The 24,995-nt window shown below is 38.4% G+C and overlaps 1 pseudogene; it reads left to right on the top strand.

Moving 5' to 3' along the window:
- The window catches only part of LOC122748152, a 40,663-nt pseudogene extending 34,335 nt beyond the window's left edge, over window positions 1-6,328 (top strand).
- Window positions 6,329-24,995: the final 18,667 nt, after the last annotated feature.

Raw genomic sequence — 24,995 nt, 5'->3', positions numbered from 1 at the left:
TTCTGTACTTCCTAGAAAGCAGGTGGAGCCAATGGCTTTTTATTGACTGTGGATCCAGATATCCAATGTGCTATTTTGCTGCCATCTGGTGTCCAGTGCAGGATCAGCATCTCATTTGAGTTAGTTTTCAATTGGGTGTAGCCTTAGAAATAAGTGCAGATGGTGCAATTAGGAGGCCATTGGTCTATGCTGAGTGACAATAAAAACATAAATCATGGAGTGGTTAATATTTTTAGTACTAGGAAAATACACAAAGGCAATCACCATGGAGTTATATAAGGTAAACTTGGGAAAGAAAGTATTAGAAAGTTCACTTAAAGGGTGTCTAGTCTGGCCGTGGGAACTTTTTATTTCTTTCCTAACAGGGTCCATTAACTCATAGCTGTCTTGTTCCCTCTCCACCCTTCTCTCAACCCTTTCAATTATAGAATGTCTTAGGTGAGAGGGCCCTTAGAACAGAGAATGTCAGAGCAGGGAGGAATCTTAGAACAGAGAATGTCAGAACTGGGAGGAATTTTAGAACAGAGAATGTCAGAGCTGAGAGGGTCCTTAGAACACAGAAGGTCAGAGCTGGGAGGGACCTTAGAACAGGGAATGTCAGAGCTGGGAGGTCTCTTAGAATACAGAAGGTCAGAGCTGGGAGGGGCCTTAGATCTAGAATTTTAGAGCTGATGGACATCTATTTAGCTGCACATAGTTGTTTGCATGTAGTCTCCCTCAGGAGACTTTGGGCTCCTTGAGAAAAGGGACTGTCTCTTGCCTTTTCTGTATCCTCAACACTTAGCACAGTGCCTGGAACATAGTAGGTGCTTAATAAATGTTTACCGACAGACTAACTGCCCTCAGGATAGAGAACTTGGGCATCTAGGTGGCACAGTAGATAGAGTACTGGCTCTGGGGTCAGAAGGATCTGAGTTCAAATTTAGCCTTAGACACTTACTAGCAGTGTGACCTTGGGCAAGTCACTTAACCCTAATTTCCTCCAAAAAATTAAAAAATATATATATTTTAAAAGTAGAGAACTTTAGAGTTGGAAGAAACTTTAGAATCTGGAGGCTCTGCTACTTCCTATTAGGGTGACCTTAAGCAAATTACTTAACCTTTCTGGGCCTTAGTTTAATTATCTGTGGAATCATACTTCAAAGAGATCTCTAAGTTCCCTTCCAGCTCTAAATCTATTATTCTACGGACATAGAATATTATATCTAGAAAGGATTTTCAAGTCCATTTAGTCAGACATATTATTTAATGAATGAGAAAATTGGGGTCCTGAGAAGTGAAGACATTTATTCAAAGTAACACCAGGTTATATAAATGTATATGTGGCACACTCCCTAAGGCAACTATCCCAATTCTCACTCTTTTTTTTTTTTTTTTTGGCGGGGCAATGAGGATTAAGTGACTTGCCCAGGGTCACACAGCTACTAAGTGTCAAGTGTCTGAGGCTGGATTTGAACTCAGGTCCTCCTGAATCCATGGCCAGTGCTTTATCCACTTTGCCACCCAGCTGCTCTACCCAACTCCCACTCTTAATTATGAGTCAGGTACCTGAACAAGGCAACATCTCCCCCTTACAGCTCTAGGGGTTACAGTGCCTTTCTCTAATGCTATTGACTTGAACCTCCATTCCAGTGTGTTCTCTCCAATGTCAGTCACTGGGATTTCGTGCCCAAGTCTCATTTAGTTGATTAACATCAGTTATCCTTTGCAAAGGGAAATTTACAGAGAAGATATAGTAAGAACAGAGAGTACAAAGCTTTCTCCCCAGCACCAGGAGGAACACTCTCCCCTGAGACATCTTGGTCTCTGAAGAGAGTAGGCTCAAACTTAAACCAATTTCTGCAGAGCATTTGACCCACAAAATTCAGTTTTGAATGTGGTATAACAGATGGTTCCTCTTCTTGGACTCAGAATCTTGGCTGTGAGGTCAATCCACTGATGGGTTGGGTTCTGGTCACTCTTCAAGGCTGTGCTGATAGACCACAGACTTAGTGTTTAATAACTGTATTAGTAAATATTCCTTTAAAAAATCTAATGGGCTGACTAACTGATGTCACTGAACATAATGGAAGGAAGTACCCCCCGGGGAACTTATGAGAAGGACATCCTCCTACTGCCCAATATAGCTATATCATTAATGCAGGGTGAGTAAATAAAATCCTATCTCAGTAAACAGATTTCATAATGGAAAATTTAGGTTATCAATTCAAATGATGAATTTCTATCTCAAATTTGTAACTGAATTTTTTTAACTTGGGTCAACAAGCACCACAAACCACATTTGAGACAAGTGAGACAAGGGGTATGGAACTGGGGAGTGGATACTCCCTAGTAGAAGGAGATACTAGGATGCTAGCTAGTACCCAGGGGGTACCTTGAGTCTACTCCCTACCCCCAAGGAAGTCATCTGGTAGCTTTCTGTTCTAACTAGTCTTTCTCTGAAGGAAATTTCCCACTCTTGGCAAAGCTCCTATTACCTTGCCTTGCTTATTCTTCTATGACTTCCTAAGAAATATTAACCCAAAGTGACAAAACATTACTCATATTTAGTGAAAGTTTGGTTTTCTCTCTTTGAACAATCTATAGTGTGGAAGATTCCATACCATCACCATCTACATTCACATTCAAAAATTAACACTATGTGATATATAACACTGAGTAAGGAAGAGATCCTAAGTGTGATTTTCATTACTGTAGGTGCTATAGGGCAGAACCATTAGGTTCCAAGAGTATTCTATGGAATGGGTCAAACCAAAATCACATCAGAAGAAATTGTAGAAAATTTTCCCAAGGCTAGAAAGATAGTTATTTTAAATGATCTCAGCATTTCAAATTAAATATTCATATCTTTTCTTTGTAATATCATTAAATTCTAAACTTTTAACATATATTTTCTACATGATTGCATTCTCTTTTTTTTAGTGAGGCAATTGGGGTTAAGTGACTTGCCCAGGGTCACACAGCTAGTGAGTGTTAAGTGTCTGAGGCCGGATTTGAACTCAGGTACTCCTGACTCCAGGGCCAGTGCTTTATCCACTGTGCCACCTAGCTGCCCCATGATTGCATTCTTGAAGTATTTGCCATTTGGAGTTTTTACATGGCATTTACCCTTATTTTTAGTTTGGGGTCTAAAAGGGGTTTTGGGGGTATCATTCTGATATCAAATTTGGAAATACTTGAATTGAATTGTTCTTGAATTAAATCTGAAATGCTAAAAAGAAAGGAAGAAAGAAATAATGAAAGAGACAAAGAAAAGAAGGAAGGAAAGAAGAAAGGAAGGAAGAAAAGAAAGAAAGGAGGACTTTCTCAACAATTCTTAGAACTCTAAGGCTAGCCATGCTCTGGGAACCTGTCTTGTCAATGCAAGTTAGAGTTGGGATAAGGGTCCCCAGTATCTACATTTGCTACACACATCTCGTGTGAAGTTTTCCCTAACTACTCAAAAAGGGAGCCATTTTCACTTTAGTTCCTTCCTTTCCTTACCATGCTGCTTCCATAGTAAGCTTCCTCCTAGTATTCATAGAATCATAGAATGTCAGACCTGGAATGCTGGATCTGGAAAGGATCCTATAATAGAATATAAAAGATTGGGTCCAGAAGAAAAGGAAATTCAAATAGCACAAGACTTGTCTGCATTCATCAGAAACTACAGGAGGGAATAGAATAGTGTGTTCCAATGAGCAAAGGAGCTCAAGATTCAAACCAAGATGACATCCTCTGCAAATCCGAGCCTAACCATTAATGAAAAAATATGGAAGTTTAACAAAAAAGAAGAAACATTTGAAACACCTACAAAGAAAACCAGAACTACTTAAATTATTTGCCTTGCAAACAACCCAGAAAACAGAAATACAAGAAAGGTAAACAAATACAACTAAGGAAGGCACAGCTAAATTACTCCAGAAAAAAAAAGAAAGAAAAACTAAAAAGAGATAGATGTCTCAGGAGTTAACAACAAAACAACAGCAATAACAGAATGATAATTGAGAGATCATTAAGAGATTTCTTCCTAAAAGTTCACAAGGAAACAAGAATGAAAACAGAAGCCAAATAGCAGAAGTTATGGTGGGAGGAATAGAACTCAAGCATCATGGACTAAACCTCACAACATCCTGTTTACAGGTGAATCAAAAGAAACTTTTTTTTTTGTGGGACTAAATTCTAGAATGGGAGGGTACATAAAAGGGAAGAGGGAAGAAAGCAGATAGAGGGAAATATGTGATGTACCTAATCAAGTTTAAGGCAAACAATGAAAGAAAAATAACTCCTGTAGTCTTTCAGGAAGAAGAAAGAACTGGAGAATTGACAAGGAGGCAAACGAAATAATTGAAAAAGGAGGGGAGGGGCAGCTAGGTGGCGCAGTGGATAGAGCACCAGCCCTGGATTCAGGAGTACCTGAGTTCAAATCTGGCCTCAGACACTTAACACTTACTAGCTGTGTGACCCTGGGCAAGTCACTTAACCCCAATTGCTTCACTAAAAAAAACAAAAACAAAACAAAAAAAGAAAAAGGAGAGGAAATCTTGTTTCAGTGGTGAGAGGGGGTACCACTCAAACATTCTCTCATAGAGTGAAGAGAGATCCTCTATAATGAGAGATGAGGACCTTACAAAGGTGTAACCTACAGAGTTTTGATGCTTAAAAGAACCACTCATTTTGCCTCCAAAGAACAACTGGCACCCCACAAAAGTGGGAATACATGGACCCAGAGAAGAGAATTCATGTCAAATGAGAAAAACATTCATGGAAAGGGAAAAAGGTAATGAAGAAGTGAACGTTCAGAGACATAGGAAATGGGAGGTGGTGGGTATTTGAGGGTAAGAGCTGGTGGGAATAGTGTTGTCTTAAAGTAGATTAAGCTAAAATAACTGAAGAGATAAAGTGCTATATTTACAGAGAAAGAAGAAAAAAATCCTAATTTGAAAGAACCTCCAATATTGGAGACAAAAAGAGGAAAAAAACAAACCTAACTCTCTTTTAAATATGAATAGAATAAGCAATCTAATAAAATGAAAAAGAATGACAGATTAGATAAGAAAACAAAACCCATAATTTGTTGCTTACAAGAAACACACCTAAAAAATAAAGGCATACACAAAACAAATATGAGAGACTGAAATAAAGTTTACTATGCATCAGGTAAATCCCTAAAACCAGGAGTTTCTATCAGATAAAGCAAAGCAACGCAAAACAAACTCCCAACATAAAAAGAGCTATGCAAGGAAATTACATTATGTTGAAAGGAATCACATGCAAAAAATATCAATAACAGCATTAAACTTATATGCTTCAAATGTCTTAGCATCTAAATTCATAAAGGAAAAATTATTGAATTATAAGCAGACATAGTAATTATAAGTCAACAATAGTTGCCGACGATTTAAATATCCCTCTCTTCATTTTAGAAAAATGTAACAGAAAGATAAACAAAGTAAAAATATGGAACTGAATAAATTGCTAAAAAACTATAACTAAAAGACTATTGGGTTCTAGCAAGTCCAGAGCAAGACCGCTCAAGGTGGACCGGGTGATGCGTGGTCAGAGAAAGGGTGCAGGCTCCGTCTTCCGCGCTCACGTGAAACACAGGAAAGGAGCCTCCAAGCTCCGGGCTGTTGACTTCGCCGAGAGGCATGGCTACATTAAGGGTATTGTAAAGGACATAAACCATGATCCAGGCCGAGGGGCTCCTCTTGCAAAAGTAGCTTTCCGAGATCCTTACCGATTTAAAAAGAGGACAGAGTTGTTCATTGCTGCTGAAGGCATCCATACCGGCTAGTTTGTGTACTGTGGTAAGAAAGCTCAGTTCAACATTGGCAATGTCTTCCCAGTTGGCACTATGCCTGAAGGGACCATTGTGTGCTGTCTTGAAGAAAAGCCTGGGGATCGGCGTAAGCTTGCTTGAGCATCTGGAAACTATGCCACAGTGATTTCCCACAATCCAGAAACCAAGAAAACACGGGTGAAGCTCCCGTCAGGCTCTAAAAAAGTCATTTCCTCTGCAAACAGAGCTGTTGTTGGTGTTGTTGCTGGAGGAGGTCGTATTGATAAACCTATCCTTAAGGCAGGTCGTGCCTACCACAAATACAAGGCCAAGAGAAACTGCTGGCCTCGTGTCCGGGTTGTGGCCATGAACATCCCTTCGGAGGAGGTAATCACCAGCATATTGGAAAACCATCCACCATTCGAAGAGATGCCCCAGATGGACGAAAGGTAGGTCTCATCGCTGCCCATCGTACTGGTCGCCTCCATGGTACAAAGACTGTACAGGAGAAGGAAAACTAAAGTACAAAATCCTGACAATAAAAATTATTTTGGAAATTGTAAAAAAAAAAAAGACTATTGGTAGCTTCTAAATGGATCTACTAAAAATAAATGTATTTCTCAGCACCACATAGAACTTGTATAAAAACTGACCATATATCAGGGCACAGAGATATGCAAATAAATGCAAAAAAGCAGAAATGGTAAATACATCCTTTGCAAAATAAAAATAGCAGTCACTTCAGAAAGCATGAACAAAAGGCATTGACCTAAAGGAAGATTTAATGATGAATCCTAAAGAAGTGGTTCAAAGAACAAATAATACTAACAATTCACAATTATGTTAAAGAAAATGATAATGATTGATTTGGAGAAGCCACAGCCTCTGAGATTCAGTTGCCTCATTTGTAAAATAGGAACAAAAAAATTGAAATTTGTGAAGATCAAATGAGAGAAAGTGCTTTGTTAACCTTAAGAAGCTATAAAAATGCCAATCATTCCTACTATGTTGCAATGAACTGTGCTAGTTTTAGCGGTTACAAAGATAGATAAGTATAAACTAGACCCTACTCTCAAAGATTTCTCAATTTAATCCAGAGGCAGGGTAAAAACATATATACTGATTACTATTCTTCAAAGGAGGAGTGAGTTAAGACCAAAGTAGGGGGTCCAGGAAAAGTCCTATGAGAAATATGAGATGGAAGGGGTTGTTTTCCCCTGCTGGGTATGGGGGAGGGGGAGGAAGGACAGAGGGGAAAGAATCACCATTCATAGAGAAGCTTTCCCTTTAACTGGGCCTTGAAAGAAGAGTGGGTGGAGATGAAGTTGGGGGGAGTCCATTTCAGACATGAGAAATTGCATAAACAAAACTAGAGAGGTACAAGGAAAGAAAAGGGGACAAAGGATCCAGTTTAGATGGAACACAGAGTGCATGAAGGAGAGTACTATGAGATCCTATGAACATACTTTTAGACCTAGAAGGTACTTTAGGTCACCTCATCCAACCCCCTTATTCTATTGATGAGGAAACTGAGGACCAGAGAGGTGAAGTATTCCTAAGATCATACAGGAGAGAATGCCAGGCTCTAGCCATTCCTTTGTTATCCTTCTTCACGCTTACCACATGACTAACCTATTTTCTCTTTCTGTCATACAATTATTTGATGACATCCTTTGCCATAGTCCTTTTTTGGAGTTGTTGGTTATACAGGGTTACATAAAGTTTATTAATTCAAAATTGCTTTTGGGATACTTTATGTGCTACAGTCTTCTCATACCTAGTATACACTTTCCATTGCTGTCTCTGTATTATTCATCATTAATTCTTCAGAGACATTCTAAATTTCATATAGCAAATTGTCATATAGCAACACTGGCAAAATGTTTCTATTGTAAAGATGGTCCTCTGCTTTCATGGGAAGCTCAGAGACAGTAAAAGAACTTTGCTATTTCCCTAAAGTAATGAAACCTGCTGTTCTCATCTTCAATTTTGTATTCAGTTCATCCTCCTTTTGTATTGTTTGTCCCAGATACACATACTGTTGGATAAACTCTATAGGTTATTCATTCAAGTAAATGTAGTATCCATGCAATAGGCATTCTTCATCCACTTAGTCTCTCTAGTGTGGATGGTTGGGTCAAACTCCTTTGAGTGATTACAGATCTCGGCTGGGAGTTCTGTAGTATCTTGGAGATTGATGCAATAAACACAATGGCATCCACAAACAAGAACATCTAGATGACTTCATCATCTACAGGGAATACCATGAAAGAAAGCCACAATTAAAAAAAAAAATAGATTTGCTTAAAAATTTATGTAACACTGGGGCAGCTAGGTGGCGCAGTGGATAGAGCACCAGCCCTGGAGTCAGGAGTACCTGAGTTCAAATCCGGTCTCAGACACTTAACACTTACTAGCTGTGTGACCCTGGGCAAGTCACTTAACCCCAATTGCCTCACTTAAAAAAAAATTATGTAACAGAGGCTAGCCAATGGGAGTCTTTGTGTTGTATATCTCCTGCCCTTATAGAGCCTTTCTCTGAATGGAGGGTGGAAGCCTTCTCTTAGAACCTTCATTTAAAGAGGGTGCCCAGGCTAGGCATCTATTTCTTACCAGGCTGTACTCTGGATTTCTCCATCATTTGTATCATCTTCCTCCTCCCTATCACTTCCAGGATCAAATAGTCAATCCTCTGTTTGGTGTTCAAAGACCTTCATAACCTCTGCCTCCCCTCCACCTTTCCAGTCTTCTTACACTTCTCCCTGTCCCCCACCACATACTCTGTAATTCTGTGACACTGGTTTCCTTGTTGCACAAGAAACTCCAAGTATTTTTACTTGTGTCTCCCATGCCTGCAATGCTCTCCCTCTTCATCACTACCCCTTTGCTTCCTTCAGCAAAATTCCAGCTAAAATTTTAGCTGGAAAAACTAAAGGGGCAAGCAGCAAAGTATGATCATGGTATTTTGTTTGTTTGTCTTGTTTTGTTTTTAATGGTCACTCATTCAAGTGTCTGGAGCACTAAGGAAAGAACAGACATGGGTTAACTAGTGGTTATTATTTTCTTCCCCTCCTTACTTCATCTGGGTATAGATATAATTGGCACTCATTTCTAAGAAGGTATGTTCCTTAACAATGTTCAAGATGCATCTGACCGATCCAATCTGATTTCTCATAATTGCCTGTGTATGTATTATTGTTCTTCATTCTCAAAGAGGATCATGACATTGGTAGGTGATATCATGACTTGCAGTGAATTGGATTTAAGTGAGGGAGGGCTGTGGGGAGAGAGAGAGAGAGAGAGAGAGAGAGAGAGAGAGAGAGAGAGAGGGAACTTTCCTAGCACTGGGTTGAGTTTCCAAATATCCTGCCCATTTTTAGAGAGTTTCTATTTTCTTTTTATCAGTTCTTTCTATAGGGGTGCATAGTAAGCTTCCTCATTAGTTCCTTGGGATTGTATTGGATCATTGCACTGCTGAGAGTAGTTAAGTCATTCACAATTGCTCATTGAACAATACTGCTGTCACTACGCACAATGTCCTCTCAGCTCTGCTCACTTCACTAGACATAGATGTTCATTAGTCTTTCAAGGTTTTTTGGGGATCATCCTGTTTGTCATTTCCTGTAGCACAAGTCCATTCCACTATAATCATATAACACAGCTTTTTCTATCATTCCTCAATTGATAGACATTCCCTTGATTCTCAATTCTTAGCCTCCACCAAGAGTTGCTATAAATATTTTTGTACAATTTTTCCCCCTGTTAAGGGCTAAAATTCTAGCTAAACTGTCTAAAATATCTAATGAGTGGTCGCCAATAAATTATAAGCTTTAGCAAGAGTTAGACTTTTAAGCATTTATTAAGGAGAATAAGAATTTGGTAAAGAGAGAGAAAAAGGCCTAGATTCTATCTATTAAAGGGAGAGCACATTTCTAGCTCCCTTCTCCACCAGAGTCCAGAGGAAAAGAGCGCGAGACTGAGCGCCAGTCTCTTCCTTCCTCCTCCCACTAGCCCGCGTCACTTCCTGACTCCTGGTCTTGCCCTCAAAGACCTTCCCTTCATGGGCAGAACTCCTCTACAGTAAGTATCCAGCAGGTGGCGTTATTCCAATCGTTACAGTCCCCCCTGTTGTTCCTCAAGAAACAAAATGTTTCCTTGACGGAACAGTAAAAACAATATGATAACTATTGCTAACTAATAATATGTGAACAACAATATAGAAAAGGAAGAGAGGAAAGTTTTGTCCAGAGGGGCGATTTTTTTTTGTCCTCATGAACCGACGCTTTTGACATTAGTCTTGCAAAGGGAGGGCCTCTGCAGAGAATACATGTTACAGATGGTGTATATTATAACAGAAAGAGAAAAAACCAACAAAAAGAACAAATCAAAAACTGTTCATTTAAAGTCTCTGAAAGTCTTTTCTCAGATGTCTCTAGGTGTAGTCATGGAATGGAAGTCTTTTCAGGGGTTGATGTGTGGATGCTGGTAATCAGCCAGGAAAATTTCCTACAAAATTGAGCTTAACACAACTTTAAAATAGCTTTGTCAATAATCAAATCAAACAATGAAAGTTCTCAAAACATGTCTAAGGGAATTCAGAATCTTAGTTGTTACACATGAAACATATAATAAAACAAAAATTGAACCATTCTTTAAAATTATAATATTACTATAGTCCCCCCCTTATGGAGGGTAATTGAGAAGACAATTGCTGCAATATTAATTATTAAAAATAATTTTTTATCTTTGTTTCATCACTTTTTGCATCATCTGCCTAATTATCCTCATGCCATTATGAGAAATTAAAAAAATCTAATATAATTGGTAACAGGTGTCAAGGCCAAATTCAACACTGTATTTATCATGACACCTGAGATAATTATGGGGGTTACCATAAAAGAACAGAGAAATGATGGGATATGAGCATTCCCACACTTAAGCAATATATACTGCCCATGCAGTATGCCAGGTTTAAAATAGGTGGATGGAATATATGTCCATGCCACCGAACATATTGGAGGAAACTGAGTCAGACTTAATCAGATGCATGGGATTGAGATGTCCATGGCATCAGGCATATAGGAGGGAGCATAGAAGCCAGGTGTAGAAGTGAGATGGGTGGGATGAATACTTCCAGCCATCTGTACAATATTGTGGGGAAAAAGAGAATAAAATATTAAACCAAGAGAATCCAACCTCAACATTTGTCAAAAGCCATTCCCTCGGCCATACCTTGACTTCATGCATGTCTCCCCTCATGTGACAGTTCAGTGTCTGCTCTTGCATGTATTCCTCTTGTGATTGGATGGCATCTTGGCCAACTGGCATCTGATAACTCAGAATAAAGGCAATTAATGTCTTAAATGATAAGTTCCCATAATCCAAGTCTCATATGGATTTAAAATTGAGGATAATAAATGATTGCAAAAAATGTGAATACATTTAATAATATATAATACATTTAATAATATATAATTATGCAACAATTTCAAATAATACCCTTTTTTTTACTTAGTATACAATTACTTTTTTGAAAAATCTGAACATATTTAAATACAAGTTAAAGCACAACACAATCTCAAAGACAACTTTTACAAATGTTCCCCTCTTTTTTTTTTTTTGGAATATGCTTATCAAAAATAATACTTCTAGAATCAATTTACACTTGCCATGGCAAACAATTTGCCAGGGAAATGCTTTAAAGAGTTTGATCAAATAATCAGTTGAGAAAAAATAACAAAAACAAACAACTCAGAATATGGGAGCACAATACTCCTAGAATTAACATTGTATTATGAAATCAAAACCATGTTTCAAAATTAGATAGATGAATGAATAGAAGAAAATACACGTGGAACAATAAAAGACAGTGAAATCCAAACTAAGGAAATCTAAATGAGCATGAACTTAATATTAATAAGAGTACTATAAAATATAAACTTGATCACATGACTATAAAAAGCTTTTACAAATATTCTCCTTGTTTTAAAAACTAAGTATGACACAATCTCAAAAGCATTAAAATCTCTATAAAAATAAACCCATACCATTAATTTCAAAATGTATATTTAATAGCACAGAAATCCTATGTAACCTCTGAACTGACATTAATAATCTGAGTGAACTCAGAACACTCTTGATTCCGATATCTAAAATCCCCAATACTCATATCAATACCTTGCTGCTTACTTCTACATTTCTCTAAAATATATACCCTTCCATGGCAAAAGAAGCAGAGTCTTGAACTATGTTGATGGTTGTCATTCTTATTCAGCTAAGTTTTTCTTCTTTAACCCCTTTATATTGTCTGTCAGTCTTTTCACCATACAAATGCTTTATAAGATTACTAATTAAAGACAAAAGCAGGTTAGCAAAATTATGAACAAAACAAGCATATCTGGAATTAAAAGAGTTTTCTAAGATTGTCTCAAAAGCACAGCCAGGCCGGGGAAGGGCTGAGCCTGAAGCTGCAAATGCAGGTAGAAAAAGTTGAGCATGCGCATCAGATCTCTGGACTTCCCAGGCAGGGGAAGCTATGGGCTTGGCCATAGGAGGAGTAGAGGGTGGGGTCTGGGGAGGAGGGGAGGGACCAGCGCAATTTGAATCCGACTTGATTTTGAACTCAGGCCTGGATTCCTCTTCCCCACTTTGCCTCCAGGTGCTAGGGATTAAAAGCTTCTAGAGGGTGGGTCATTGCCTCCAGGCATGCAAAATTAGAGCAACAATTAGTGTTGGAACTGGGAAAAGCAGCAGGAATCTCTTCAGGTTTCTCTGAAAAAGCATGGTTGGGAGAGGGAGAGATATTTCCTCCTGTGAGTAAGTTACTGGCTCTTTTAACAAAATAAAAAGAAAAATAGAAATCCACAAAAACAAAGCATTAACATGATCTTATCTCCCATTTGTCTGGTTAAACAGACTAAAATCAAAAATAGGGTAATTAGGGAGTTTAAAAGGTCCATTCGAAAAAATTTAAAGGGAAAACACAGCCAGTGCGTCAGTACTTAGCAGTTTAAAGGGTAGGGGAAATTTCTTACCCAACCGGAAGATCAGAAGTGAGGTTCAGCTTTCCTCTTCGTGGTCAGCCATCTGTTAAGGGCTAAAATTCTAGCTAAACTGTCTAAAATATCTAATGAGTGGTCGCCAATAAATTATAAGCTTTAGCAAGAGTTAGACTTTTAAGCATTTATTAAGGAGAATAAGAATTTGGTAAAGAGAGAGAAAAAGGCCTAGATTTCTATCTATTAAAGGGAGAGCACATTTCTAGCTCCCTTCTCCACCAGAGTCCAGAGGAAAAGAGCGCGAGACTGAGCGCCAGTCTCTTCCTTCCTCCTCCCACTAGCCCGCGTCACTTCCTGACTCCTGGTCTTGCCCTCAAAGACCTTCCCTTCATGGGCAGAACTCCTCTACAGTAAGTATCCAGCAGGTGGCGTTATTCCAATCGTTACACCCCTTTTCTCTTTTTCATGATGAGTTTCTATTTTCTAACTGGAAACATCATTGACCATTCATAGGCTTCATAACTACACTTCATACAGCAAAATTACTATAAATCTGGGGCCTTTAAATCTGCTTAATTAGACCACCAGCCTAAACATGTTGTAACTCATAGTAGTTACAAGAGTATTGGGGTTTATTACTGCTCAATTCAAATTAAAGCAGCCAGAGTGACACTTCTGGGTAGGGGTTTAAGGAGGCAAGCATTAAGAGAGATGATAGTTTATTTGAAGGAGGACAATAACAATTTTCAGGACCTGATACCCCTAGCGTATGTAAGCTTGCTGGGCAGCAAGGGATGAATTGGCCTTGCAAGCTGCCAGAGTGAGATGCTTGAATATGTTCATTTGGTTCCTGGCTCAGTAGATGACTAACAGCTCAGCCACCATGATTACCAGGTCTCCCTTTGCTGACAGTTATATGGGATTTTATGAATTTCTGAAAATACATTCTCCCCATCCTGTCATCTTTGATATTTACAAGTCCCTTGATTATAAAGCAGATTGCTTGAAAAAAAGGTCTGAGGATTTTAGTAGATTCTAAACCTAATAACTGACATAAATGAATGAGAGTTTCTGTGTAATTGTGTACCCAATATTAATATTTAGTTACTAATAGAAAAAGAATAATTTCCTCTCATAACAGTGAATATGATGATGTGGCAGCTCCCAAAAGCTAAAGTGATCTTAGGCCACACTGAGAGAGAAATAGTGTTATAGCGTCCATGATTAGGGAGGTGTCATGGAAAGAAATATGGAATCAGGGTTAGGAGAACTCAACTGGATTCCTAGCTCCAAGACTACATAGCTATCTGACTTTGGTCATACTGCTTCATGTTTTTTAGAATCAGTCTCCTTCTCTATATAATGGGGATAATAACACTAACATTATCTGTTTCAGAGTGTTACTGTGGAGAACATGCTTTGTGAACTTTGATGCTTTGATGAATCTAAGATTTCATTGATTTGATATTTGTTCCAGTGTTACAGATTGACATCTTTCTCATCCTGTGGGACTCTTTCCTTTGCTCTTGGTAAATCTTCTACATTGGAGATCCTTGACATTGAGTGGATAACAATAGAGCATGAAATTATCCATTTGTTCTTTTTTTTTTTTGGTGGGGCAATGAGGGTCAAGTGACTTGCCCAGGGTTACACAGCTAGTAAGTGTCAAATATCTGAGGCCGGGTTTGAACTCAGGTCCTCCTGAATCCAGGGCCATTGCTCTATCCATTGCGCCACCTAGCTTGTTCTTAAGTTACTAACTTGCTTTATTTTCTGGCCACACATTTCTCCCATGATTTTTTAAAAATGCAGCTTCTCTTTTGTTGGAATATATAGCAGCCTATTCAAAACCACCATGTGCCTCTCCCATTGCCCTTTGGGTGACCTACAACTGAGCTCCTTTGGAGATTGGTATTTCATAATTTGTAGTCATAAAGCATTATAGAAAGAATATTGAAGATAGGTCTTTGATTCATGGAAAAGCATGGGGTCATTAAAGGCAGATTTAAAAGGTAACCTAGAGGGGGCAGCTAGGTGGCAGCTAGGTGATGCAGTGGATAAAGCACTGGTCCTGGATTCAGGAGGATCTGAGTTCAAATCTGACCTCAGACACTTGACACTTACTAGCTGTGTGACCCTGGGAAAGTCACTTAATCCTCATTGCCCCACAAAAAAGAGGTAATCTAATTTTCTTTTCTCATAGTTGGTGCTGTGTTTATTGTTTACTGTTTTTTTTCTAAGCCATCTGATTCAGTAGAACAAAACACCCCCTTACTGGCTTTTTTTTTTCCCCAATAAGGTATCTCTCATATCTGTCAAAATCATACAATGCTCCTTGAAAGATGTAAAGATGGATTTTGGTGGATCTACTCTGGTGTAGCTACTTTGATGGCTGGTGGGAATAAAGGCAAAGGTCAGCAATCCTGTTCAGTCTTTTTCATGTTGTCCTGAGATTTTTATAGAATACTAATGGGTAGGTTGGTGGGGCATATAGGGATGGGGAGAGGAGTTGGTGAAAGCCTCTTTACCATAACTTCACTTGGATCCTTTGCACTTGCCAAGTGAAGCTCCTAGGAATGATGTTCCCAGATCGGGAAAATGATAAAAAAGTAAGTTGAATTTTTCAGCCCCTAAATCATCTTTTTCCCTACCTCCAGAGAGCTCTATGTTGTGTACTTCAGGAAGATGTGACTCCTGATTCAATGAAAGATTTCTGGGATAGAAAAATGTAGAAACAAAGGGAGACAGCAATATTATTATTATTATTATTATATTTTAAAAATTTATTTATTTTTTCCATTACATGTAAAGATAGTTCTCAACTTTTGTTTATACAAGCTTTCCAATTTCAGATTTTTCTCCCTCCCTCCCCTCCCTCCCCCCTCCCCTAGACAGCAGGTAATCTGATATAGGTTTATATAACATTAAACATATTTCTGCATTAGTCATGTTATAAGAGAAAAATCAGAGCAATGAGGAAAAACCTCAAAATAGAAAAACAATAGCACCGAAAACAAAAGAAATAGTATGGTTCATTCAGCATCTATACTCCACAGTTCTTTTTTTTTTTTTTCCTGGATTTGGAGATCCTCCTCCATCATGAGTTCCCTGGAACCCTTCTGTACCTTTGCATTGGTGAGAAGAATATCGTCCATCACAGTAGGTCAACACACAATGTTGATGATACTGTGTATAATGTTCTTTTGGTTCTGCTCATCTCACTCATCATCAGTCCACGCAAGACCCTCCAGGTTTCTCTGAACTCTTCCTGCTCATCATTTCTTACAGCACAATAGTATTCCATTACATTCATATACCACAACTTGTCTAGCCATTCCCCAATTGATGGGCATCCCCTCAACTTCCAATTCCTTGCCACAACATAAAGAGCAGCTATAAATATCTTTGTACATGTGGATCCTTCTCCCCTTTCCATGATCTCTTTGGGAAAAAGACCCAAAAGTGGTATTGCTGGGTCAAAGGGTATGCACAGCTTCACAGCCCTTTGGGCATAATTCCAAATTGCTCTCCAGAATGGTTGGATCACTTCACAGCTCCACCAACAATGCATTAGTGTTCCAATTTTTCCATAGCTTCTCCAACATTTATTATTTTCCTTTTTTGTCATTTTAGCCAATCTAATAGGTGTCAGGTGGGTACCTCAGAGTTGTTTTAATTTGCATCTCTCTAATCATTAGTGATTTAGAGCATTTTTTCATATGGGAATAGATAGCTTTGATTTCTTCATCAGAAAACTGCCTGTTCATATCCTTTGACTATTTCTCAATTGGGGAATGACTTGGATTCTTATAAATTTGATTTAGTTCCCTATATATTTTAGAAATGAGGCCTTTATCAGAAGTACTGGTCATAAAAATTGTTTCCCAGCTTTCTGCCTCCCTTCTAATTTTGGATGCATTGCTTCTGTTTGTACAAAACCTTTTTAATTTAATGTAATCAAAATCATCCATTTTGCATTTTATAATATTCTCTATCTCTTGTTTCATCATAAACTGTTTTCCTTTCCAAAGATCTGAAAGGTAGACTATTCCTTTCTCTTCTAATTTTCCTATGGTATCACCTCTTATGTCTAAATCATGTATCCATTTTGACCTTATTTTAGTATAAGGTGTAAGATGTTGGTCTATGCCTAATTTCTGCCATACTATCTTCCAGTTTTCCCAGCAGTTTTTGTCAAATACTGAGTTCCTATCCCAGTAGCTGGAGTCTTTGGGTTTATCAAACACTACATTACTAGTGTCGTTTACTACTATGTTTCCTGTGCCTAGCCTATTCCATTGATCCTCCACTTTATTTCTTAGCCAAAAGATAGTTTTGATGACTGCCACTTTATAGTAAAACTCCAGGTTTGGTACCGCTAACCCACCTTCCTGTGCATTTTTTTCCATTATTTCCTTTGATATTCTTGATTTTTTGTTTTTCCAGATGAATTTTGTTATTATTTTTTCTAGCTCTATAAAATAATTTTTAGGTAGTCTGATTGGTATGGCACTGAATAAGTAAATTAATTTAGGTAGTATTGTCATTTTTACTATATTAGCTCTGCCTATCCATGAGCAATTGATATCTTTCCAATTATTTAGATCTGATTTGATTTGTGTGAAGAGTGTTTGGTAATTATATTCATAGAGTTCCTGGGTTTGTCTTGGCAAATAGACTCCCAAGGATTTTATATTATCTACCGTTACTTTAAATGGAATTTCTCTTTCTATCTCTTGCTGCTGGACTTTTATTTGTCATGTATAGAAATGCTGATGATTTATGTGGATTTATTTTATATCCTGCTACTTTGCTAAAGTTGTTAACTATTTCAAGTAATTTTTGAGTTGATTCTCTAGGATTCTTTAAGTATACCATCATATCATCTGCAAAGAGTGATAGTTTTGTTTCCTCCTTGCCTATTCTAATTCCTTTAATTCCTTTTTCTTCTCTGATTGCTAAAGCTAACATTTCTAGTACAATATTAAATAATAGGGGTGATAATGGACATCCCTGTTTCACCCCTGATCTTATTGGGAAGGCCTCTAATTTATCTCCATTGCATATAATGCTTGCTGATGGTTTTAGGTAGATACTGTTTATTATTTTTAAAGAAACTTAGCTCATTCTTTAGGGAAGTAAAAGGGGAAGGGAAAGGGGGGACTGATGGAAGGGAGGACAAAAGCAAGGGAGAAAAGGGTAAAGAAAAGGGAGGGGGTGATAAAAAGGGAGGGCAGATTGGGGGAGGCAGGGATAAGAAGTAAAACATCAGTGAGGAGGAATAGGGTGAAAGAAGGGGGAAAAAGTACAAAGGGGGTAAATAGAATGGAGGGGAATAGACAGTTAGTAATAATAACTGTGAATGTAAATGGAATGAACTCTGCTATAAAACGGAAGCGAATTGCAGAGTGGATTAAAAACCAGAATCCTACAATATGCTGTTTACAAGAAACACATTTGAAGCAGAGAGATACATACAGAGTAAAGGTAAAAGGCTGGAGCAGAATATATTATGCTTCAGCTAAAGTAAAAAAAGCAGGGGTAGCAATCCTTATCTCAGACAAAGCAGAGGCAAAAATAGATCTCATTAAAAGAGATAAGGAAGGAAACTACATCTTGCTAAAAGGTACTATAGATAATGAAGTAATATCAATATTAAATATGTATGCGCCAAGTGGTATAGCATCCAAATTCTTAGAGGAGAAGTTAAATGACTTATAAGAGGAATTAGACAGTAATACTATACTAGTGGGGGATTTGAATCTCCCCCTCTCAGAATTAGAGAAATTTAGCTGAAAAATAAATAAGAAAGAAGTGAAAAAGGTGAATAGATTGCTAGAAAAGTTAGACATGATAGATGTCTGAAGAAAATTGAATGGGGATAGAAAGGAATGTACCTTTTTCTCAGCAGTACATGGCACATTTTCAAAAATTGACCATGTATTAGGGCACAAAAACATCATAGTCAAATGTAGAAAGGCAGAAATAGTAAATGCATCCTTCTCAGATCATGATGCAATAAAAATTACATGTAAGAAAGAGCCATGGAAAAGTAGAATGAAAATCAATTGGAAACTAAATAATTTCATTCTAAAGAATGAATGGGTCAAACAACAAATCATAGAAACAATCAATAACTATATCCAAGACAATGACAATAATGAGACAACATACCAAAATCTATGGGATGCAGCCAAAGCAGTGCTTAGGGGAAAATTTATAGCTCTAAATGCTTACATGAATAAAAAAGAGAAAGAGGAGATAAATGAATTGGGCATGAAACTTAAAAAGCTAGAAAAACGGGGGCGGCTAGGTGGCGCAGTGGATAAAGCACCGGCCCTGGATTCAGGAGTTCCTGAGTTCAAATCCGGCCTCAGACACTTAACACTTACTAGCTGTGTGACCCTGGGCAAGTCACTTAACCCCAAATGCCTCACTAAAAAAAAAACCAAAAAAAAAAAAAAAAGCTAGAAAAAGAACAAATTAGAAATTCCCAATTAAATACTAAACTAGAGATCCTGAAAATTAAAGGAGAAATTAATAAGATTGAAAGCAAGAAAACTATAGAATTAATCAATAAAACTAAGAGCTGGTTTTATGGAAAAACCAATAAAATGGATAAAATATTGGTTAATTTGATTAAAAAAAGAAAGAAGAAAACCAAATTACCAGTATCAAAAATGAAAAGGGTGATGTTACCACCAATGAAGTGGAAATTAAATCAATAATTAGGAATTATTTTGCCCAACTGTATGCCAATAAATTTGACAATCTAATGAAATGGATGAATATTTACAAAAATACAAACTGCCCAGGTTAACTGAAGAGGAAATAAAATCCTTAAATAAACCCATATTAGAAAAAGAAATTGAACAAGCCATTAATGAACTCCCTAAGAAAAAATCCCCAGGGCCAGATGGGTTTACATGCCTGTAGGTGAATTTTAACAAACATTTAAAGAACAATTAATTCCAATATTACACAAATTATTTGGAAAAATAGCTGAAGAAGGAGTTCTACCAAATTCGTTTTATGATACAAATATGGTGGTGATACCAAAACCAGGCAAAGCAGAAACAGAGAAAGAAAATTATAGACCAATTTCCCTAATGAATATTAAAATCTTAAATAAGATATTAGCAAGGAGGTTACAGCAAGTGATCACCAGGATAGAAGGGAGGACAAAAGCAAGGGTGGGATTTATACCAGGAATGCAGGGCTGGTTCAACATTAGGAAAACTATTAACATAATCAACATAATCAACCACATCAATAAGAAAACCAACCAAAATCATATGATTATTTCAATAGATGCAGAGAAAGCTTTTGACAAAATACAGCACCCATTCCTAATAAAAACACTAGAGAGCTTAGGAATAGGTGGCGCTTTCCTTAAAATAATTAACAGTATCTACCTAAAACTGACAGCAATATTATTTGATGAAGAACTGTGAATGACTTGACTATTCTCAGAAATACAATGATTCAAGACAACCCCAAAGGACTATAAATAAAAATATTTATTACTTAAAAAAAGTTGACATGAGTGGAACTGGAAGTCTCTGTCATGTCCCTTTCTCCAGCTTGTTATACTACTAGACATTTTGGGGAATTTCCTTTTTGGGTGAGAGCTGGGATTCTCTTGGTTGAGTAGAGTGATGGTTCCCAGTGGGAAAGCTCCTCTGCTCTCTATTGTCTGGTATATATTCTCATGTGGATACTTTCTCTGATTTATGTTTTGCTATTGACTTGGATAAATGGGTTTCTTTGCTACTTACTGTGTATATGCATTATGTAGCTGGCACTTGGTGGGGAGAGTCAAGCCTTGTATATAAAGCTTAGGGCCCTCCTTTCCTCATTAAGAAACAAGTATCAGGGCAGCTAGGTGGCGTAGATAGAGCACTGACCCTGGATTCAGGAGGACCTGAGTTCAAATCCAGCCCAGACACTTGACACTTACTAGCTGTGTGACCCTGGGCAAGTCACTTAACCCCAATTGCCTCACTAAAAAAAAAAAAAAAAGAAACAAGTATCAGAAATTTGGCTTGAACTCGAAAACCATATCCAGACTAACTATATGTAAGGGAGCAGATATAATTCTAACTTGTTAATCCCCTTCTCTGAGGGGGACTGAGTGGCCAAACTGCTGGTCTCTACCTTCTACTTCCCCTCTTGATAGGAATGAAAGTCTCCGCTGAAGAAATATGGGGGGAGAGGAGACTAGAGATGTCTAATCTTTGCCCCTGTGCTACACTTAGGTGGCCTAAACTTTCACACAAGGCCTAGATTGATTTACATAGGTGCAGAGGCCCAGTTTTACACTCATTTCTCATTGTTTAAATCAAAAAGGTACCAGATGGGGCAGCTAGGTGGCGCAGTGGATAAAGCACCAGCCCTGGATTCAGGAGGATCTGAGTTCAAATATGACTTCAGACACTTGACACTTACTCATTGTGTGACCTTGGGCAAGTCACTTAACCCTCATTGCCCCTGAGGGTGGGGTAGAGGGTGGGGGAAGGCATCAGAGCCAAATGGGATGGGGTGTTTTCTATACCACTGAAGGTATTTTATCTCATTTGATCCTTACCACAAACTGGTGAGGTAGATGCTATTTTTATCCCCATCTTACAGGTGACTGGAAAACAGTCATGAAAACTGGAGTGAGACATCTTAAGTAGCTTGATGCCCAATTACAAAGCTGTTGGGTTAGTTATCTGAGGCAGGCTTTGAACTCAGGTCCATTTTGAATCTAAGTCCCCTCCCCTCTCTCTATTATACGAAGCAGTCACTAGCCCCAAACACCAGCAGTGGTAGCAAAAAGACCCAGCAGAGAGTGGCAATAGCAACATTAATTATTTCCTATTTATTCTGTATATAACTTGCACAACTTTGTTTGCTTGTTGTCTCTCCCATTGTATTGTGAGCTCTTCTGGAGCAGGGAACATATTTTGCCTTTCTTTGTATCCTCAGTGGCTTAGCACAGTGTCTTGTATAGAGTAGATATTTAATAAATGCTTATGGACTGCCTGAGTGGAGGTTTCTAGAAGAGATCAAGCTCAGCAAATGTATCTAGTAGCATGCAGTATGGCAAAGAACAAACAACAAAACCCCAGTTCATTTCTGGAACCCCCCAAACCCCCCACATTTTATGTCACCAGAAGACATATTCCTAGTGCTTAGCTCAATACCTGGTACATAGTAAGAGCTTGGTAAATGCTTTATGTAATCATTCAGAGGCATGAGTTGCCCTGAACTTGGGTCTGTATGTTCTGGCCACATGAATTTCCCAGGCAATAAATAGAGTTTGGGACTTGGAGTCAGAAAGACCTGGGTTTACTCTCACCTCAGACTCTCTTGAGCTATGCGATCCTGAGCAAGTCATTTATCCTTCAGTTTCCTTAAATGTAAAATAAGGCCATTAATAGCTGTAGCAATTCTTTTTTGTCTTTTTTAAATTATAAAAGTATTTCATTATTTTCCAGTTACACATAAAGATAGTTTTCAACATTTGTTTTCATAGGATTTTGAGTTCCAAAATTTTCTCCCTCCCTTCTTTCCCTTCCCCTTCCTCAAGACAGAAAGCAATCTGATATAGGTTATATATGTACAATAACATTAAACATATTTCTGCATTAGTCATGTTGTGAAAGAAGAATCAGAACAAAAGAGAAAAACCTCAAAAAAGAACAAAAACACACAAAAAAGTAGAAATAGTATGGTTCAATCTGAGTTCAGAATCCACAGTTCTTTTTTCTGGATGTGGAGAACATTGTCCATCATGACCTTTGGAACTGTCTTGAGAAAAGCTGAGAAAAGCTAAGTCTATCAGAGTTGATCATCAATGTGGCTGTTACTGTGTACAATGTTCTGGTTCTGCTCACTTCACTCAGCATCTGTCCACTTAAATATTTCTAGGTTTTTCTGAAATCTGCTTGCTCATCATTTCTTACAGCACAATAGTATTCCATTATATTCCTATACAACTTGTTCAGCCACATAGAATAGATTCTTTTTTATTTTTTGTGGGGCAATGAGGGTTAAGTGACTTGCCCAGGGTCACACAGCTAGTAAGTGTCAAGTATCTGAGGTCGGATTTGAACTCAGGTCCTCCTGAATCCAGGGCCAGTGCTTTATCCACTGCGCCACCTAGCTACCCCATCTTTTGTTTTGTTTTGTTTTATTTTTTGTTTAATAGATTCTTTTTTTTTTTTTGCAGGGCAATGAGGGTTAAGTGACTTGCCCAGGGTCACACAGCTAATAAGTGCCGTGTTTGAGACTGGATTTGAACTCAGGTCCTCCTGAATCCAGGGCCAGTGCTTTATCTGCTGTGCCACCTAGCTGCCCCCTGTATAATAGATTCTTTTTTTTTTTTTTTTTTGGCGGGGCAATTGGGGTTAAGTGACTTGCCCAGGGTCACACAGCTAGTAAGTGATAAGTGTCTGAGCCCAGATTTGAACTCAGGTCCTCCTGAATCCAGGGCCAGTGCTCTATGCCCTGTGCCACCTAGCTGCCCCCTGTATAATAGATTCTTAATAAATACTTGATTGATTAGAAAGCTCAGCCTACTATCAAAACATCTCACTGGACCCGGAACTTGGTACGTAAGGTAACTGACTTGGAATATTGTAGCAATTCTTCCCCAGGGTTGTGGTGAGGATTAAATGAAATTATGTAAATCTTCAGGTTTACACAGTTATTCTTATCCTCATTTCTCACATAGGTATCTCATGCTACTGTATATTCTCTGGTTACACATATTCCCTGAATGTATCTCTTCTCCCAATGCTGCCATGGTACCTGTGAAGTGTGGTACCTTGTGTATGTGTGTGTGTGTGTGTGTGTACAAAATCTTCCTTTTTTTTTTTTTTAGTGAGGCAATTGGGGTTAAGTGACTTGCCCAGGGTCAAACAGCTAGTAAGTATTAAGTGTCTGAGGCCGGATTTGAACTCAGGTACTCCTGACTCCAGGGCTGATACTCTATCCACTGCACCACCTACCTGCCCCCATGTTGTTTAATTAAATATTTTTTACTCTGAGCTAACGTGTCCTCTGAGATGGCAAAACAAACACATCAGTGATAGCTCGAGTTATGATTTCGATGCTGACTCAGTGCCCACAATGTGCCTCAAATTAGGGGCAGGATGGGGGGGGGGTCAAATACAAGGTGCTGCAGAAATAATTTTATTTGATGATTCTCTGTGCCTCATATCTTTCCTCCATACAGCGTCCTGGACAGAGTGCCAGGCCTGGAGTTAGAAAGACTCCTCTTCCTAAATTCAAATCTGGTCTCAGACACTCACTAGCTGAGTGATGCTGGGAAAGTCACTTCACTCTCTTTGCTTTAGTTTTCTCATCTGTAAAATGATCTGGAGAAGGAAATGGCAAATGACTCCAGTATCTCTGCCAAGAAAACCCCAAATGGGATCATGAAGAGTCAGACAGGATTGAAAGGACTGAACAAAGACAATAGCAGTCAAAGTGACTTTCCTCTAGTGCAGGGCTGAGCATGTTCCCCTCCCCCCAAACATTAGTGGTTCCTTATTATTTCAGATATGAACTTCTGTTTGGTCCCTCCTTTTTTTTTACAGACTTTATACATATTATTCCCCTCCACTTACTCTACTGTCCTGTTCTACAGAGGAGCCTCCATCTCCTATCTTCATGCCTTTTGTACTGTCTATCCTCCATGTCTAAAATGCTCTCCCTGATCACCTCTGCCTTAGAGTCTCTGAATTCACTTTATCCTATTAGGTTATTTGGTTCCTCTGATTGCTAGTTAACCTTTCATCCACTCTGTATGTAGGTAATATAAATTAGGGCCTCTGTTGGGAACTTCTGCGTTTCCTCATCTGGAAAATGGGAATAATAATAGCACTTCGCCCCCAGAATCACTGCTCAGGAAAGACTCAGGTCTTTCTGACCCCAGATCTCCAATGCTGTTCATTGCCTGGGAAACTGCCCTGGCCAGGGCACACCCACTTCAGGGCAGCTCATGACTCTGAATGATTTGTGTAACGATTAGAATGACGCCACCTGCTGGAGACTTACTGTAGAAAAGTTCCGCCATAAAAGGAAGGTCTTTGAGGGCAAGAACATGGTCTTTTCTTTGGGTCAGGAAGTGACATTTGCTAGTGGGAGGAAGAAGGAAGAGCCGGGAGCTCTGACTAGCTTTTTTCCTGGGGATGCTGGTGGAGAAGGGAGCTAGAAATGCGCTCTTCCTTTAATAGATAGGAATC

This window comes from Dromiciops gliroides, chromosome 3 (genome assembly GCF_019393635.1).
Source record: "Dromiciops gliroides isolate mDroGli1 chromosome 3, mDroGli1.pri, whole genome shotgun sequence".
Taxonomy (NCBI): domain Eukaryota; kingdom Metazoa; phylum Chordata; class Mammalia; order Microbiotheria; family Microbiotheriidae; genus Dromiciops; species Dromiciops gliroides.
Note: the sequence above shows the minus strand (reverse complement) of the source record. Positions and strands in the feature narration are given on the sequence as shown.